General features: G+C 46.9%; 1 protein-coding gene across 1 annotated transcript in view; it reads left to right on the top strand.

The window, feature by feature from the left end:
- LOC135819561 (uncharacterized) overlaps positions 1 to 17,019 on the top strand; it is a 57,586-nt gene extending 40,567 nt beyond the window's left edge. Inside the window, exons 1-2 of the transcript XR_010553940.1 lie at positions 13,907 to 14,248; positions 16,891 to 17,019. The gene's annotated coding sequence lies outside the window, so the exon portion shown is untranslated. Of the gene's footprint in view, positions 14,249 to 16,890 lie in introns of the transcript that reaches the window.
- The last annotated feature ends 468 nt before the right edge of the window (positions 17,020 to 17,487 follow it).

Here is a 17,487-nt window from a genome sequence, read left to right as displayed (position 1 = left end):
TCCCCCTGTCGGAGCGTCAGATCATGTACTCTTCGGAGGACATGTGTCCCTTGCGGGCCGACCACGAGCACCAACACCCAGCAAAACGTCGAAACTTGGCGCTGGAACTGGCACCCTGATCGCGTCGTCGCACTCGAAGAAGCCCTAGGCTCAATGCAGCTTATGCCACCAGTTGAGGAAATTCCGCAGTTTTCAATGTCAGACCTCTGGTCGCATTGGCATGACTCGCTAATCAACACAAGACTATTGTACTAACTTCGCACCACGAAGTACACACCAGTCTCGCCCAATTCGGCGACGATAGATGACTCATCAGCTTCTTTGCAGCACTCTACTGTCAGTATCTACGAACTCGCAGCGCCGAGAACTGGCTCACGTTCGTTGCTGAACGCAATAGGACCACAACATAACTGACAGAAGCTAAATCCGCCTTTGTATGCACTGCTGCGCAAGGCGACGTAACTGGTGTCCCGCAGCGAAACCTGTACAAGTTAATGCAATCACTGTGGTCCTCCCGAAAAGGAGCTTCCACCTATTTCAGCGAACGAAACAGTGGCTATATGAGATGGAGGAAAAGCGGAAGCATTTAACAAATGTTTCATTTCGGAAAGCCAGAAATCCGTCTCCGGACCAATTGAAGCCGTACCAGAGATAGTCGTGTCGCCCATCATCGGAAGCGAACTGAAGGAAATCATTACCGCCTAGGAAGAGGTCAGAAAACTCCTTTCCGGTTTTGATTTCCGGAAGTCGGCTGGGTGCGATGGCATCCCCGACGAAATTGCTCTGGATCACTGCAGAAGAAATGCCGTGCTCCCTCGCAACCCCTTTTATTGAGCCCTTCTCGCGAGGCGAGCAGACCCACAGGACTGGCGCGACGCCACTATCAGTCCTCTACATAGAAAGCCTCTTGTGCGGAGATCACCAATTATAGGCCAATCTCGCTCCTGAGCGTTGTCAGCAAGGTTCAGGAAAGGATTGTTCACCAACGCTTCTACACCCACATTGAGCTCCACCTACCGGCCGACCAATCTGGATTTCGATCTAAGGATAGTACTGAACTACAGCTCTCCCGCCTAGTGCATGCGATCTCCGCTGGTCGAGATGCCGGTCAGGCAGTGTCAGCATGCTTTTTTGACTTATCAAAGGCTTTTGACGGAGTCTGGCATGCTGGCCTCCTGGCCAAACTCGAGCAACTTGTGTCCGTGGCATTGCCCTTAACTGGCACACAAGCACAGTTAGCCCAGCGCAGATGTCACCAGATAACTAACTTGAGAAATGTCTGAACAGGTTTCTCGCAAGCAATACACGAATGTGACCATATTAGTGTTTTCCAGTGGTGTGACTGTTTTCGAGTAGTGACCATCCAGCACTGGTGTTGATCTCTGGGCCTTCGTTTCTGTCCTCCACTGCCTCTCGCAATTTGAGGCTTGCCCTGTCACTGGCTCTTTCAACCACAGTCACTGCCGAGAAGACGCTGTCCCCGACACCTAGGTTGATCCCCGCATGCTTAGCTCGCATGTGGTCACCCCATGGCTTATCCACAGTGCGCCTACGAGCTTCACCGTTGTGTTCCTCCAGTCTCATCTCCAGTGTGCGACCCGTCTCTCCGATGTATTTTTCCTTGCACAACTTGCAATGCAGCCGGTATATCACATTCTTCTTCATACATATTTTCACTCCACCCGACTTACAAGTCAGACACGGTCCCATTGGCGTCCTCTTCTCTTTATCTTTCTGATGTTGGGCTCCTTAATGCAGCTGGGCGGACTTTGTGCTGAGTGACAGAGCTGACGTTTGAGGCTACCCGTAGGCTCGTAAACCACCCGGACTTGTAACTTGTGCTTCCGGATAGCTTTGCTGACGCTGTGATGCACCCTGTCCGACTTATATGGCAGCTTCAGAAACGCACAACACGGAATACCTCGGCGGCGACGCTTGGGTTTCCTTGCTGCTTCTCGGGCATTGATGATGAGGCTCTCTGGATAGTGGTTGAGTTGAAGTTGGTCTTGAATTTTCTGTCCACTCTCTTTCCACATGGTGTCATTGGAAGACAGACGTTGTGCTCTTAAGATTTGAGACTTGGCAACGGCAAGTTTGATGTGATGGGGCACAGCAGATGCGTAGTCTATCAGCAATCCACTATTGCATGGCTTTTGGAAGAGCTTGTACGTCATCTTGGCCCGAATGTATTTTTTTTTGTTTGTTTGTTTTACTACGTGCACATCCCTACAAAGTAATGGGGGTAATAAAAGAGACAAAGACAACAAAGGAGTAGTAGGTGCTACAAGAGCTGTGCTGGTTAGGCGCAGTGCACTCCTCCGACCATTTCGGTCTCGGAATCGACATGGACTGTGCGGTGTTGTATGGCAATCGTCACGTCCATGTAATCAATCCAGCCTTTGCTACTGCTGAGCTCGTAGGTGAACTTGAGTCGGTCGTGTCCTGCATTAAAGTGCCGTATTAGCTCCAAGAGACGTTTCTCACCGTGGGTCCAGAGGATGATCACATCATCAATGCACCGTTTGTACAGCACAGGCAGAACCAGTAAATCAGCAAGAAGGCGCGTTTCCAGAGAGTGCATGAACAATATTGCGAATGGTGGTGCTAGATTATTGCCCATTGCAACTCCCTCTAGCTGGTGGTAAATTTGTCGCCCGAATCTGAAGAAATTGTTACTGAGAACGAATTGAAGCAAGTCCTTGACTTCGACAACGTTTTACCGACCAATTATTTTTCGTTGTTTGAAAAAAACGTTATCGTTAGATGTCTGTGTAAAGATGTGCATACAGATGGATGACCAGGTAGCCATCGTTAAACGTTCTGCACGTAAGCATGCCAAAATTACAAAAACGTTAAACGTTTTGGTCGTTAGACTTTCCGGTTTTATAGTATCTACATCTTTACCACCAAACCGATCTTGTGCAGGCAGAAAAAGAATTAATTTACATTGAAAATTTTGTGAATTTAGGTCAGTAGTTCTCGTTTTTTGGTTGCATGGTTGCTTTATAGTGGTGAATAATTATTTATTTCATCTGTTGTCACCTGATATCGTTGATTGGTGTAATTTTCTTTCAGCTCTCATTTCTCGCGCTAGATAGGGTCTAAATCATTACTTGCATTGTACGTATATATTTATATATTATAATTATTGGGTTTTGAATCAGTTTTGATTTGCCAGAAAAACCTTCTGATGAGATGGCCACGAAACGTTCAAGGAACAAGCTTTTATACATGGAAACAAGTTTTGCTAATGGCGTTTGTACTGAGTGCGCAGCTTACTCTATTCATTGCTTTGATTATTAAAATTATCATTATTATGTTGAGTTGTGACACATGATAGTTTGTTGAGTTTACAAGCATTTCGCTAATATCCTGACGCATTTCATTCAATATCTGCCTCTCCTCTGATGAGTACCTGTCATCATAATTATTTCGAACGAAAAATAGCTTGTAAGGAGCAACTTCTACTTCAGAAGTAGCTGTTGTGGAGTGCGACTGGTGCAGTGTTCGTGCTGGTGTTTGCAAGCGTCGTCTGGTTTCGACTGGTAACAAGAAGCAAATCTGCCACTGCTATTTTACGGACCTACTGAAAATAGCATCAAAATTATATTTGTATTGTTGGCAGCAATAGAGAGAGAAAAGAGAGAGAGATAACACGGGCCAGGCCCACCACGCAATAGGAATTGGACCACACTTAGAACATGGACAACTTGATCAACATGATCAAACACCATCTCAAGAGCAGCAGTACCACTGTTATTGACGTCTTCGCTCTAGGCACCAAAAAGCATCGATATATTTCACAGAAAGTTTGTTTGTCAGGCTTCAATGGTTCGAAACACCAAACGATCAGGTTGTATTCGTGGCTGGCAGTCACTTCTTGTATAGAATCATTAATTTTGTCGCTTTGTCACGATCGTGGATCAACGAGGACAGGAGACAGATTAATAATTCCAAATAACCTTGCTGCTTAGGGTTAAATCCGATCATGTCCAGAGATGTTCGCATGTCTGCGTGTTTTGAAATTAATGGGAAGAAAAATCCACTTTGATTTTTTTATACAATTTACTCGCTAATAATCTAAACGGTGCCCATTGCATCTCCTTTTCCATTTATTATGCAGAGGCAAGTCATTCATTAGCGCTCCGGTCGTTTCTCAAAATGGCATACTCAATCTCTTCGGCATTCTAGAAACTGTCGTGGATATTGGCACATTCGTGCAACAAAGTGACCTCAGTATTGTATGGCTTAATCCGGTAAGTATATGTATGAGCTGAAAACGCAAGACCTTAAGTGCTCACGACGCTTTATAGGGGATTATTATTATTAATATTATTAATTCAACATCTCCTGGCTCGTCAGAAGACTGCCAATATATATGAGAAGTCGGGTGGTAGACAAACACAGCGAACTGAATGATAAGGAGAGAAACAAAGAGAATACTGCAAGGGGAGTCATGACGAAAATGGTGAGATTATTTCGGACGAAGAAGCTGAAGCTTGAACTCCTTAATGTCTGTGCATGCTTTAAGTCTAGTTGGCAGGGAAGACCAGAGAGTGTACGCAGAGACGATAGGAGATTTCAGAAACAGGGAGGTATTGGCACGGAGTAATGAGAATGAATGACGTGTTGATCTGGTGGACACAAACCAGTTATACTTAGCAAGATGTTTGGGGGCCACGTCTAATATGATCATGTGTACAAGGATGCAAAGATGTTGCTTGTGTCGCTCTAAAAGGGGAGATACTGAAGCTAAACTGTAGAGACATTGGGAGGGAAATGTTTGATCTTTGCGCAACAGGATTTTACAAAGCAGACCCTGGTATATTTCCAGAGTTTGAACAAGGGCCTGACACAGACCGCACCACGCTGTGTCACAGTAATCAAATATAGTTAGAATATACGACGTAAAAAACAATTTTCGGCAATGGTCATTTTAATGGTGGCAGTGAGGTTGCAACATTCCAAGGGAGGAACTACCTCGCTTGCATACTGACTGGACCTGTGGGGACCAGGACATATGGCTGTCGAATATAACACCACTTTGTTTGTGTTCATGAACAATTTTAACTTTAGCATTGGCTCCTGGAAAGTGCAACGGCTGAGTGGGTGGCGGTGGGCTGTTGAACATTGCTTCGGTCTTCGCGATATTGGGCCTCAGCTTCCAAGCCCCCGTCCATGCTATGGTGGAGCTAATGCCGGTCTGCATGGAGGTAACGAGGTTGGACGGTGAGCTGTCAGAGCGCAACAGTGCAGTGTCATCAGCAAAAAGGCTGACGTCTGGAACTAGAGAGGGCAGATCGTTCACATAAGTTAGGAAAAGGAGTGAACCCAGTATGGACCCCTGTGGAACACCAGACACTACAGGTAAAGGATCGGACAAGGAAGCAGAGACACGGACAGTTTGATGACGGGACGACAAATATGACGACAGCCACTGCAGAGCTGTACCACGTACTAGAAAAAAAGAACCGAGCTTAGCAAGTAGGCCTCGATGCCAGACTCTGTTGAACGTTTTTGATAGATCAAAAAAGACAAGACCTACATGCTTTTTCAGGTTACGATGTCCGTAAATATCCTGGTAGTTGAGTCGCCACGACCGAAGCCGGATTTTGCAGAGGAGAGGGCAGGGGTGACATGGTGGTAGAGAGATTCATACAAGATGCGTTCACAGACCATCGATATAGTTGGTAGGAGGGAGATGGGCCTGTAATGAACAGCTTGGGAGCGTTGTCCTTTCTTAAATATCGGGACAACAATAGCAGATTTCCACGCAGATGGGAAGACTCCTGCACGATATGACAAGTTGAAGAGCAAGCACAGGGGATACGACAAGGAAGGCACCAGCAGTTTACGGATTTCATTTGGAATACCGTCTTTTCCAGGAGATTTTCAGCTCTTTAAAAGATGTTTCATTTGTTTGCGGACCACACCTGTTGTTGTAAAGACCTCCAGAAGTGGAGCGCGCAGCTCTGGAGCGGGGTGCAGGGGCGGGATAATCCAGTTCGGATCGTCGGGAAGGCCGGGAGAGACAAACTGTTTGTTCAGATTGTCCGCAATGGACTTTGCCTCAGACTGACGGTTGCCATCAGGATCAATCAAGCACTGGATTGGGGCGCGAGCGACACTGGGACGCTGGGTGCGAATGAACTGATAGAGAGAAGGACGATTGGGTGATGAGATTGTTGCAGAGAGGGAGCTGATGTAAGATCGGTAGTTTTTTTGGGATTGGTATTTGACAAAGTGGCGTTGAACTCGGTGTTCCAGGGCGATTGAAAATCGATCGACTGCGTCGTCAACAGTTGGGTAGTTGCCTGGGCGTAGAAATCACCAGGCACGATGAGAGAGATCAGAATTAAGAGAGTCCCAGCAGTGAGAGGGGACATGTCCACCATATCCCCTGGAGGCGGTACCAGACTTGTTTTCGTTAGGAGGTCGATCACGCCGAAAGATGGTGTATCCAGAGATGCTAAGAGCGCCACTTGGAGCTAACCAGGTTTCACTGAGGCAGATAATGTCAGGTCTGTGGATCTCGGCAATAGCCGACAATTCTGCGGATTTGTTGAGAACGGAGCGGCAGTTAATGGAGAACAAGTTTAGCTTTTCCTGGTAGCGCGGGTAGTAGGGCCAAGCCAGTGGATTTAGGTTGGAATTGGCCATCATTCGCTAGCTGTTGCGACATTGTTTGTGCTGGTGCCAAAACTGTCACTTTTGAAGCGGGATTCACACTCACGGGGAAACCTGAGGTCACGGGACAAGGTAAAAGTTCGGACCTTGGGTCAACGGAGTGGGGCCGTTCACACCCGTGGTCAGTTTTCCCTTGGCCGCATGTTTGGCTATGAACTTGTGGCGGGGCATTTTATAATATAATCTGTACTGCAATTGTGCAGCACATTCTATATCTTGCATTCGCCATGCACGATTTTCCAATGCGCACTGTCTGAATATGCAAGTTGCAATGCACTCGTACAACTAGAGTTCAGAGTTCTCGCCAAAGACTAGATCTACGCATGCGCGTCTTATAGCCATGGGATTTTTGCCTTGACAAACGCCCTGAGACCCACGGCTACGACTTTGCCAATTTTTTCCCAACATGTTCTTCCTTTCCCCAAGCACCATATTTTCCATAACAAATTTCCCATAACCGTGGTTTTACCAGTGTGTGTGTGAATCCCCTATTAGAAGCACATTGATAACTATGAAGTGGCCAGCGACACCATTCGGTGATTCCATACTATCTGCACAATGGTCCTCTACTCTTCTTCATGCGGTCTTCAGCCTACAAGCTGTTTCCCTCAGTAGCCATTACACACTACAGAAATTCCAACAACGAGGGGTTACAGGTACTTACGCTAACTTTTACTCTGACAGCTGTTTTACGTGCATGTACAAAAAAGCGCATCCGAGAAGGTGACAGTGACCGATTGCCATTTGTACAGATCCACGAAATCCCGTAGACCCGGTAGGGTGTTGAATGTGCAGGACCCTATTGTGTTTTCTGCTATTTCCACTAAGAAATGGGGCCTGGAGGCATTTCATACGAAAACCTTTTTCTGACAAAGATATAGCTAGTCATTAGTTCTAACCAAAGTGAAGCAGCTGGAAAAGCGATCGCTGATCATTGAATTAAGACGCTAAAAAGGTCAAATGCGCATGCATAGCACACATTGAACACCCTACAGGATTCTACGGGATTTCGTGGATCTGTACAAATGGCAATCGGTCCTATTTATGCAATAGCGTTTACTGAAGAAGATGGGCGCATCGAATTGAGCAAGGTGTGAAACTAAGAAAGAATAGAGCACTGCATTGCGAAGAGCACATCTACGCCTAAACTGGAAACGTTTGCAAAAGACCAATTCCCTCGCAAAACTACTCTCCACAGAATATCATGGTCAGTGCCAGGGACATGTGTAAATTGCCTGTTCGTTTCTTTTGCTATGTCCTCCACAATATGCGTCTGTAGGCGAATCTACAGCAATTACTGAATCAAAATGTGTCCTATGGGTGGTCTACTGTTGGAGCCAGTATTCGTAAGCAGTCCAGGGGTATCGGACACTGCTCACTGGATCCGAAGATTCACAGCCCCTTGGTAAGACATAGACCAGACTACCAACAGACCCCATGGAGAGGTTGTGGTATGAAATGAGCTGCATGGTTCTTTTTGCTCTTTTTGTTATTGATTCAACATCTGCTGGTTCACCTTACTGCCAATAGCGAGAATGAGATGAAGGGGGGGGGGTGACAAGTTTAAACAACCTCGGTTAACTAAAAACTACTTTTCCGAATGAGAGGGAAAAGAGAAAAGAGGAAGACGATTCATTTCATACACCTTCAACCTTCAAGTGGTTAATATTTACACAAAAATGACGATATTTTCTGCCCCGTACATCTTGATGCTTACTTCTTGATCAATTTCTGTGAAGACGCACTAAGAAGAATCTCAGTTTGAAGGCAATAGCTTCGGTAGATATATTTGTTAAAACCATCAAGAACTGTTGTGACTAATTATGTCAGTGTGTTGCTTATGCCTCTCCAGCTGAACTCCCGAAATAAATGCTACATCCAAGCCGATCCTATTGTTCTCCTCGACAAACGACCCGCGCCCAAGAGCTACCAGAGGGGTTCAAGACGTAATGGGTCTTGTGCAGCATTCGGTGCCACTTTGGTTGATACAAATCCACTGAACAATGACGATACAAGCATAGACCAATGGCACCAGTGCGCTGTTAGTAACTCCTCTATTTTTGCCGTAACTAACCCGAACAATGCTCTCGGCAAAATGTTAAACCTCAGCACCGCGTGGATTCTGCTGGGACAATCAAGTACGGAGTGCTACAAGCATCTCGGTAACATCTGGTTCTACAAGAGAAATCAGTGTAGTATGAAAATGTTGCAGGAAACTGACATAATGAAAAGGTAACTACGTTTTATGGGAATCGAATATTGAATGTCACAAATAAAGTGCGGTTCTGGTGCGACATTGTCATCCATACTAAGCCCACCCTCAAAGATCTTTCGAGGAAACACGCAATAGTACACACCATCGGAAGTTATCCAATGCGTAAAATACATCGAAGTCGTTCTAACAAAGATTTTCCAGCTTACTACAGAAATCCTTTCACACATGGAGCTATGAAGCTGAGACCTCTGGTCGGTGGAGCTTAATGGGCCCCACCACCACACTCCATAATCACCCCAGTGTCTGGAGATATGTGGATTTTGTAGAAAGAAACGCCGCACGGAATTTATGCACGTTTATACACCCTTTCCTCTTTAGATTGTGTGCAGGACAATCCGACAGCGCACTTCAACTCCTTGCCGAGCGAATGGGCGGCAACAATGTTAGGGACCTCAGCAACGTTATCATTTCTGGGTCACTTATCTTGGCACCATGGTCGCATTTTAGCGGCATTCACTGGAGCTCTTCACCGGGAAAAGGATCTGGACGGATCCTCTCACGTATTACGTTATATCCAGCGCCAGGAGAGCATATTGCTGTCAATATCCGCACCTATGATGACTTACTGTCTACGACTAGCTCTCGAATGAAAGTTCAGGTAAGGTTTAGTTTGGCAGGATTATTAGGTTGTTTTCTTTTCCTGAGCTCTGAAAATGGGGGGGGGGGTATTCTGTACAAAAAATGGCAAACCCTGTAAAGGAGATGGTTTCAAATCGGATACACGTCGCAAACAGGACCGGGCTCAGTATTCACTTTCTCTCTTGGTCTTTTGATTAGAAAACATAATAATGTTACAGTGAGACTACGATGTGTTTTACTTCAAGCCAAAAGCTCAGTGTTCCGCGATGACTGGAAGCGCCATAACAAGCAGATGGTGGGATTTTGACGTGTTGTTACGCACTGCGACTTGAGTTGAACGTTTTTCGAAAAATCAACTTTTTGTCGCACTTTAATGAAAACTAATGGAAGTAAACACAAAGCTTATTGCTTCTCTGTACTGGGCGTCGTGGAGCGATAGCAATTACCGAATTTGAGAAGTCAGTGTGAATACGATGTGGACTCCAAAACTGTTCCTGTTTGAAGCCACTTCGGTGACACCAGAAATTGAAATGAATAATCTGGCAGAGGAGTCGATCAGTTCGAACCACTTTGGCCTCAAAGCAAACCTCAATATGCCAGCTTCCTCCCACAAACATAATTATTTCGAGTGACCAATCCACAATGATGATCCGTCTGGGTCTACACAATTTTGCTGTCAAATCGGTCCTATTTTAAACCGTCTCATCCACTTATGATGATTTGAAGGCTCCATATAGCACCTTTTTGTAAGGCGTTCAATGGCAGACCATCACGCAAAGTGCATCTAATGCTCTATCTAGGTGAAAGTTCTGACAAGCAAGATATGGCCACCTCACCTCCAGGCTCTAGGAGCGCACTGCGGGTGATTGTGACAGGAGAAAATATGGGTGTTAGTGACGACTCTTGAAAAGCAACTGCTTGTTTCCGTCACTTTCACGACAGTGTGTCTTTCGACGCTCTCTTCACCTTTCTCCAAATACGACGCGAGCACTAACTTCACTAAAAGCACCCGTTATGCCTCTCATAGTAGAAGTTGGGTCGATCTCCAATACAACCTTTCGCGTTTGTCTCGAAATAGAGTTTGCAATGCACTATAATAATTCTTATGTATTATTTATGTACTGCAGTGTGGTTTTACATTATGTAATGAAGGGCCGTTGATATGTTGGACTAGCAGATTGAGGTGTGCATGAATTCTTTTATATGCATGTGTACTGCCAAACATTGCAGATTATCAGTGAGGATGATGTTCACATGCTACGCTATGGAGGAGGAGAGAGAGGTAAGTATGAGCACCTGGGAGAGATGTACTTCATATCCAGCTCGCCTCTCACCGGCATAGCACTTGGCGGGGAACCAGGAGCACGAGGACACTTCCGTTTCAGGTTGTTGGATGATACTGCCAAAGAAAAGAAGTCTAAAGATGGATTCTACTTGGATGTTCCATTTGAGTTGCGGCCCTGTTTTGGAGGCTTTCATGGCCCTATTGTAGCGGTAAGGCATCCAACAGTAATAATGAAACAATAATTCGATATGTTTGGCTCCAAGTGCATGTTTTCGTGTGTGTGCGTGTTTCTGTGTGTGTGTGTGTGTGTGTGAATGTGTGTTTGTGTGTTTGTGTGTGTGTGTATGTGGCGTGGCTGCGGCCGAGAATGCGGGCTATTTCCTTTCTGATCTTGACGTAGTTCACTAACTTTTGGGTAAATCATTCATTCGCTTTTTGTTGTAATTATATTCCTGCCGCATAAAAAGGGTTGGCCCCTGTGGCTCTGAGGACATTGTCATCAGATCCTATCCTGATGGAGTCGTACAGGTACTTAGCGTGAGATCAAAACTCATAACCACTTTGTTGTTTCGATGTCTTGGTGTGCAATGGCTACCGAGGGTAGCAACGTGCCTGCTGAGAGCGAAGGAGGAGAGTCTTTTGCATTTATAAATATCACATATCGTATTGTGTTTTCTTGAATTATTGTTATTGTACATCAGGTGACCATACAATACCAGCCACTGACTCCACTGACTAAAGTGTGCTACTGTATGAACTCTACGGCGATAAGGCATTGCAGCAAGGGTCGTTTTGTGCACATGAAACCGGGCTATTGGGCCGGTAACGTCGCAACCAATAGCCGTCTCGACTCAGAAAAGGAACCTCTTGATTGGAGATCTACGGGTGAAGATGTGGTATTTGAAACGGAGAGTAACACTTCAAACATCACGTTCAAAGAGACGCAGGCTTATGGATCATTCGTCAATTATCCGTTCGGTATTGCACAGTGCACGAATGGCCTCTGCAAGAGTAGTGCGTGGCTCTACAATGGATCGGGAACGCCAGCTTGTGTTGGTAATGCCGCGGGTATCTTGTGTGGAGAATGCAGAGCCGGTACAAAACTGAAGCTAGCATTAGCGGTAAGAATAGTAGCATGGCCTAAAACTGTTCAGGTGACACTGATGCGTTCAGGTTCAGCTCTCCGTCCGGTGTGTTGCAAACAAAGCTTGCTTTGCCAGTAACCGTACTCGCGCAATTAGGGCCCCTGGGGCGTTATTTTTTAATGTCCAGCACAGACGGGGCACTATTGAAGAGAGGGCACTGTTCAAGAAAGATCAGTATTCAAGTGAGGGCACTATTTTTTCAGTGCTTGTACATTTACGTCATCCAGCATAAAACAAAGAAGGCGAAGGAAAACAGAGCCTAAAGTGTACCACTGTAAACTATCACGAGAAACAGAAAGGGCAACAAGAACTGCGATTTGGATCTTGAAGCCACCAGTGCAAAGACATGGATAAGAACATTAGCAAAAGAACACCAAACTTGCTCATGCGCTTGTTACAAGCCTAGGGGTGGGGTGGGGGGGGGGGGGGAGGGAGGGGGAGCCAATACTCAAGAAAGGACTTTATTTTTCACTGGCTGTTAGAGACTGTGGCACTATTCAAGAAAGGGCTCTAATCGTGCCAGTAAGGTATGCAATGTTTGTTAACCCTTAATGACAAATACTGCATTACGTTTAGTCGTTTACTCAAACCTCCCTCTTGCCGAATCTTGGACTTCTACTTGCCTCTTATATGTATATTTTGTTTGGCAGCAATGTGTCGATTGCTCTATGACGTCATCTATCCCACTTTGGGGTTACGTCATAGCCGTCGTGGTGATGACAGTCCTTACATCAATCCTGCTCTTCTACTTCAATGTTGGCCTTTCACCAGTTCTGGATAGCTGGCTGTTCTTTGTGCAGGTGGTCTTGGCGACTATCAGATTTTGAAATATGTTTGCACAGAATGAAACTAATACTTACATGCTTACCAGTATGTACAACTGCCGTTGATGCAGTTTTTATCAGAGAAACGAAGAGCATGACATCTGCAGGCAGCAGGTTGGTGGATGATATCCGCAGCCTCGAAACTTTTCAGTGCTTTAAAAGAGTGAACATCCAGCCAAATACTGAATAGATATGTACATGTACGTGTGTCTTGAAGTGGAATAGGTTTTCAGTAGAGGCGTACTGAACCTACCAATCTGCAGCAATGTGTATGATGATGCTAGTGGATTGGGTGGTGATCACAGACCGTTTTATCAAGCCACGTATCAGTGATCTACTGTATTCGGAATGGATCCGTGATATTATGTTTGTTGAAACAAGAGCCTATCATAGTTTCTGCATCTTTTGGTTTTTGTTCAGACGTCTTGGTATATCTTCCCGAACGAAGTTAGATTCGTCTACAGCAGCATCTACACCGTGTTGACTTTCGGACTAGGACACGTGTGTCTCAAAGAGGATCCAAATCGACTTCAAGTCAGCACTCTACTCCTCATCCAACCAATCACACTTCTTCTCATCTTCCTGGCTATACGCATTGCACGATCGTACAACTACCTTGGAACTCGATTGGCAAGACTACAGAGCCACATGAAACTAGTGCGGGTCATGTGGTTTGTTCTGGTCTACAGCTACTTTATGCTCACCTTCACAGCTCTCAGTGTGTTCTGGTGTGTGAAAATCAACGACAGGCAGGTGCTGGTCATGGATGGTTCCGTAGACTGCTATGTGTCACCGCATCTAGGCTATGTCCTGGCAGCAGTCGCCATCCTGGCCATAGTTATCCTGCCACCGCCGTTGCTATTACTCATTCGACGAACACATGGTCATATCATGTTGAAGGGTTTCGTGGACGAGGCGTGCTGCATGTACACTGATGAGTGCCGCTGGTGGTCAGCTGTGAACCTGTTGAGGCGTATTGCCATTGGCCTGCTTGGATCACTACCGTTTTCGAGCGCGGTGACCAGACTGTTGGTGACATCTGGATTCCTTCTGCTGCTTCTAGTGGTGCATAGCACAGTTCGGTACGTATATTTCTTTCTTTTTTGATCCGTGTTACAAGACTAATGTTGAACTGTCGTTGCTTGGGTGTCAAGTACACCATGGCTTAGTGGTAGGGGATCGCTGGTCATAAGCGAGGGTCCCTGGTTCGAGTCAAGGTTTTCTTCAGACCGTTCCCCATTTCCAACTTCCTCACAAACTAATGAATATTTTGCACAGCCTTCAACCATACGAATTATTATAGTGAAGAACGGTAGCGGTCATGAGATCCGACCAGATTACTCGACCATGGGTCTCTGTCTCATTGCTAGCTGGTTGCACCGACAGGAAAATATTAGGGCCAGAAGAAAACGCCATGTGAAATTGAGGAAGAGGAGGGCAATAGCCAAGTTTGGTGAGTGGCCAATATTGTGTCTAGGCCAAATAGTGTAGTGAGGTGAAAATTGTAGAAGTTGACATATTGGCCTGGTCATAAGTGTCATAATTCTTGTAAATCCACTCTTGAAACTTGATAATGCCATGATTAGTTAGTGGGGTTTTCTCAACCTGATACTGTACCCTCCGCGAGTGTGGAGGGGACGATCCTGCTTAATGGCCATTACGTGATCATGTAATGGCTGTGTTTGGGTTCACTCGCGAGTGGCACACTAAGTTCCTGTACGTTTTGGACAAGCATGCCCCGCTGCACAACTCTAAGCCTTCCCGGAGGGCGATACCTCCCTGGTCTGACAGAGAGCTGCACCAGCTCGAACAGCGTAAACGGCGGCTGCACAGCCGTTGGCGGAAGGATCGGACAAACGGCACACTGTATGCAGAGTTTAAACAAGCACGTAGCACTGCTCGGAACGCGTATCGGCGCAAGCGAAACGAGTACTTCTCCCGTCAGTGCGAAGAAAATGTGGCCAACCCTAGGAAGTCTTGGGCCATTCTAAATGCAGTCACTGGGCGTTCACGTCGCCGCCAAGATCCTAGTTGTAGCATCAGCGAGGTGGCCGACACGTTCCACTCCATTGTCACCGATCCCAACCGTCCTGAACAACTCTGTACCCCGCACGGTCCCGCTGGACCCGTCTCCTTGACCGAACTTGATCCTGTGACTCCTGCTGACGTCCGACGTCTCCTTGAGAAGTTGGATGCGCGGAAAGCCACAGGTAGTGACGGCATACCGGGCTCTCTGCTACAGCAGTGTGCTGACTTGCTTTCATATTCTCTTGCTGTGCTGTTCTGCACCTCGCTGAGGACTGGAACCATTCCATCCGCATTTAAATTGGCGTCTGTCGTCCCACTGTACAAGGCCGGTGACCCATCAGTCCCCACCAACTATAGACCTGTATCCCTTCTCCCAATAGTGTCCAAGTTGCTGGAGAGGGTAGTGCAACACCAGCTAGTTCGTCATTTGGACTTGACCAAGGCATTACCCGAAACACAATTTGCCTTCCGCAAGAAATGTTCCACGGAAGACGCCCTCTGTGTGCTGACTGATAATCTGCAGAAGGCGAGAGACAGTGGCAAGACCACAGGGCTGTGCCTACTAGACATGTCGAAGGCTTTTGATAAAGTGCACCACGACAAGTTAATTCAAGACCTCCTTGCGGTTGGAATTTCTGGAAAAGCCCTTAGTTGGTTCGTCGACTACTTGTCCGGCCGCAAGCAGCAGATCCTCATCTCGCCTTCAACCAGCCCTGCTCTGGCTTGCACCTGCGGAGTGCCCCAAGGCTCTGTTCTCGGCCCTGTCCTCTTCAGTATATACACACGCGATGTCCCTTTGGTTTCCTCGCCTGTGCCAAGTGTACAATTTGCAGATGACATAGCCCTGTACGACTCCCAGGCCTCATCGGCGGAAGCGTCCAGAACCCTCACCACAGCGGCAACTGCTCTGGCCGGTTGGCTGAAGTCCCGAGGCCTCATCTTGAACGCCACCAAGAGCCAGGTTCTGACTATCTCTCCCCAGCAGCATGTACAGGAAGTAACAGTCAAAAGCGGCGACTGTCTCCTCCCCTCAGCGTCTTCTGCGCGCTACCTCGGCGTTCACCTTGACAATCGCCTAGATTGGGACACCCATGTAAACTATGTGGTCACCAAGGTTGCCAAGAAAATTGGCGCCTTGTGGCGGGCACGCCGAAGCCTATCAAGACGCTCTCGTCAGGTGTATGTGAAGGCGGTCATAATGCCCGACTTGCTTTATGGCTCCTGCTGTTTTTCAGCCGCAATGCGAGAGGGTCAACTGAAACGACTGCAAACCACGCAAAACAGAGCCACCCGCTGTATCGATGGCAACCCGCCCCGGACAGCCATGCAGCCGCTGCTCACTGCTCACTCCCTGTACCGTGTCAGCGAGCTCTACAGGCAGAAAATATTGATCACCATCTGGCGGTGCATCCACGCCCGCACCAGCCCTGTGCTCGCCCAGCTTCTGACCCCGGCACAAGGCACCCCTACCCGCCATCAGCAGTCAAATGGCCTACTAAGCCAGGCAAACCGTAGCCGCCGCGGTCAGCGGAGATTTTCTGTTGCTGGTGCTCTGCTGTGGAACGCTCTCCCTGGTGAGGTCCGCACAATTACCCGGCTACCTGAGTTTAAGCATGCATGTGTACCATACGCCTGTAGGGAGTAGTTCGAGTTGCTGCTGATCGCTCTGCTCTCCCTCCTCGTGCAGTTCAGTAACCCGCACGTAGTATCACAGATACATCGTATTCTCTCTCTCCCCCCGTTTACCCGCAGTTATTAGTATCCTATTCTCTTACTATGTGCTTCCATAGCTTTTACTATGTTCTTCCATAGCCACTTCTAGGCTAAGCCTTCGCCGTCATTTTATTGGGTCGTCATCCCGTTTGAATGTGCGAAGTGAAATAAAAACCAACCAACCAACCAAACTCGCGACTGGCGATTGTCATTCCTTGTCGCAACCAAACAAGTGTCTGCGTGCAATTATGTAGACGTGCTAGACGATGGAACAGACGAAGTGAATTCTATCATCTTCTGTGCTGCATGACTTTATTATTTCAGTTTGTGTGATCTTTCTGCTTCATTGTTCAGTCCTCTTCGGAAGGGTGATTTTGCGGGTGTCGGCTACAATATATGGGAGTCGTTCATGCTCTGCATTTCCATCGGTATCGCAGTACTCCAAATTGTCATGTACGCGTCGCAGATGACCGAAAACTATGTGCTATGGGTCAGTGGGGCACTCTTCCTTACGCCGACTGCGTTGGTGCTGACAGCACTCCTCCACAGACAATGTCTAGCCAAGGAGGGAGGCTACGGAAGATTCAGGATCCTCTCCGCTCGCCGCATCTGGCAGCATTGGCAGAGGGGACGTGGACGGGAGAGAAACGAATCACACCTGGACGAATCAGCTTTGGCTAACTTGATAGGCGACATCAGAGACCCACTCTTAGTTGATAACATCCGTGATCAACAAGAGGGTCGTCTCTAAATTATGTTGTGTGACCATGCACTTGACAGATCTTCAACAACACGAAAACGGTATGCGTTGTAAATAGGCCTGTAATGTTTCTCTTTTTAGTTAGTATTATCCACTTTTGCTATATTGGCGCTCACAATCCTAAATCCACGCAGCAGCACCATATACGTTCAAGCGCAAAAAGGTCTTGTTCATGCGTCACAATTAGACTC

The sequence above is a fragment of the Sycon ciliatum genome, chromosome 6, assembly GCF_964019385.1.
Source record: "Sycon ciliatum chromosome 6, ocSycCili1.1, whole genome shotgun sequence".
NCBI lineage: Eukaryota > Metazoa > Porifera > Calcarea > Leucosolenida > Sycettidae > Sycon > Sycon ciliatum.
The sequence above is the reverse complement of the archived record's forward strand: the minus strand, read 5'-3'. Positions and strand labels throughout refer to the sequence as shown.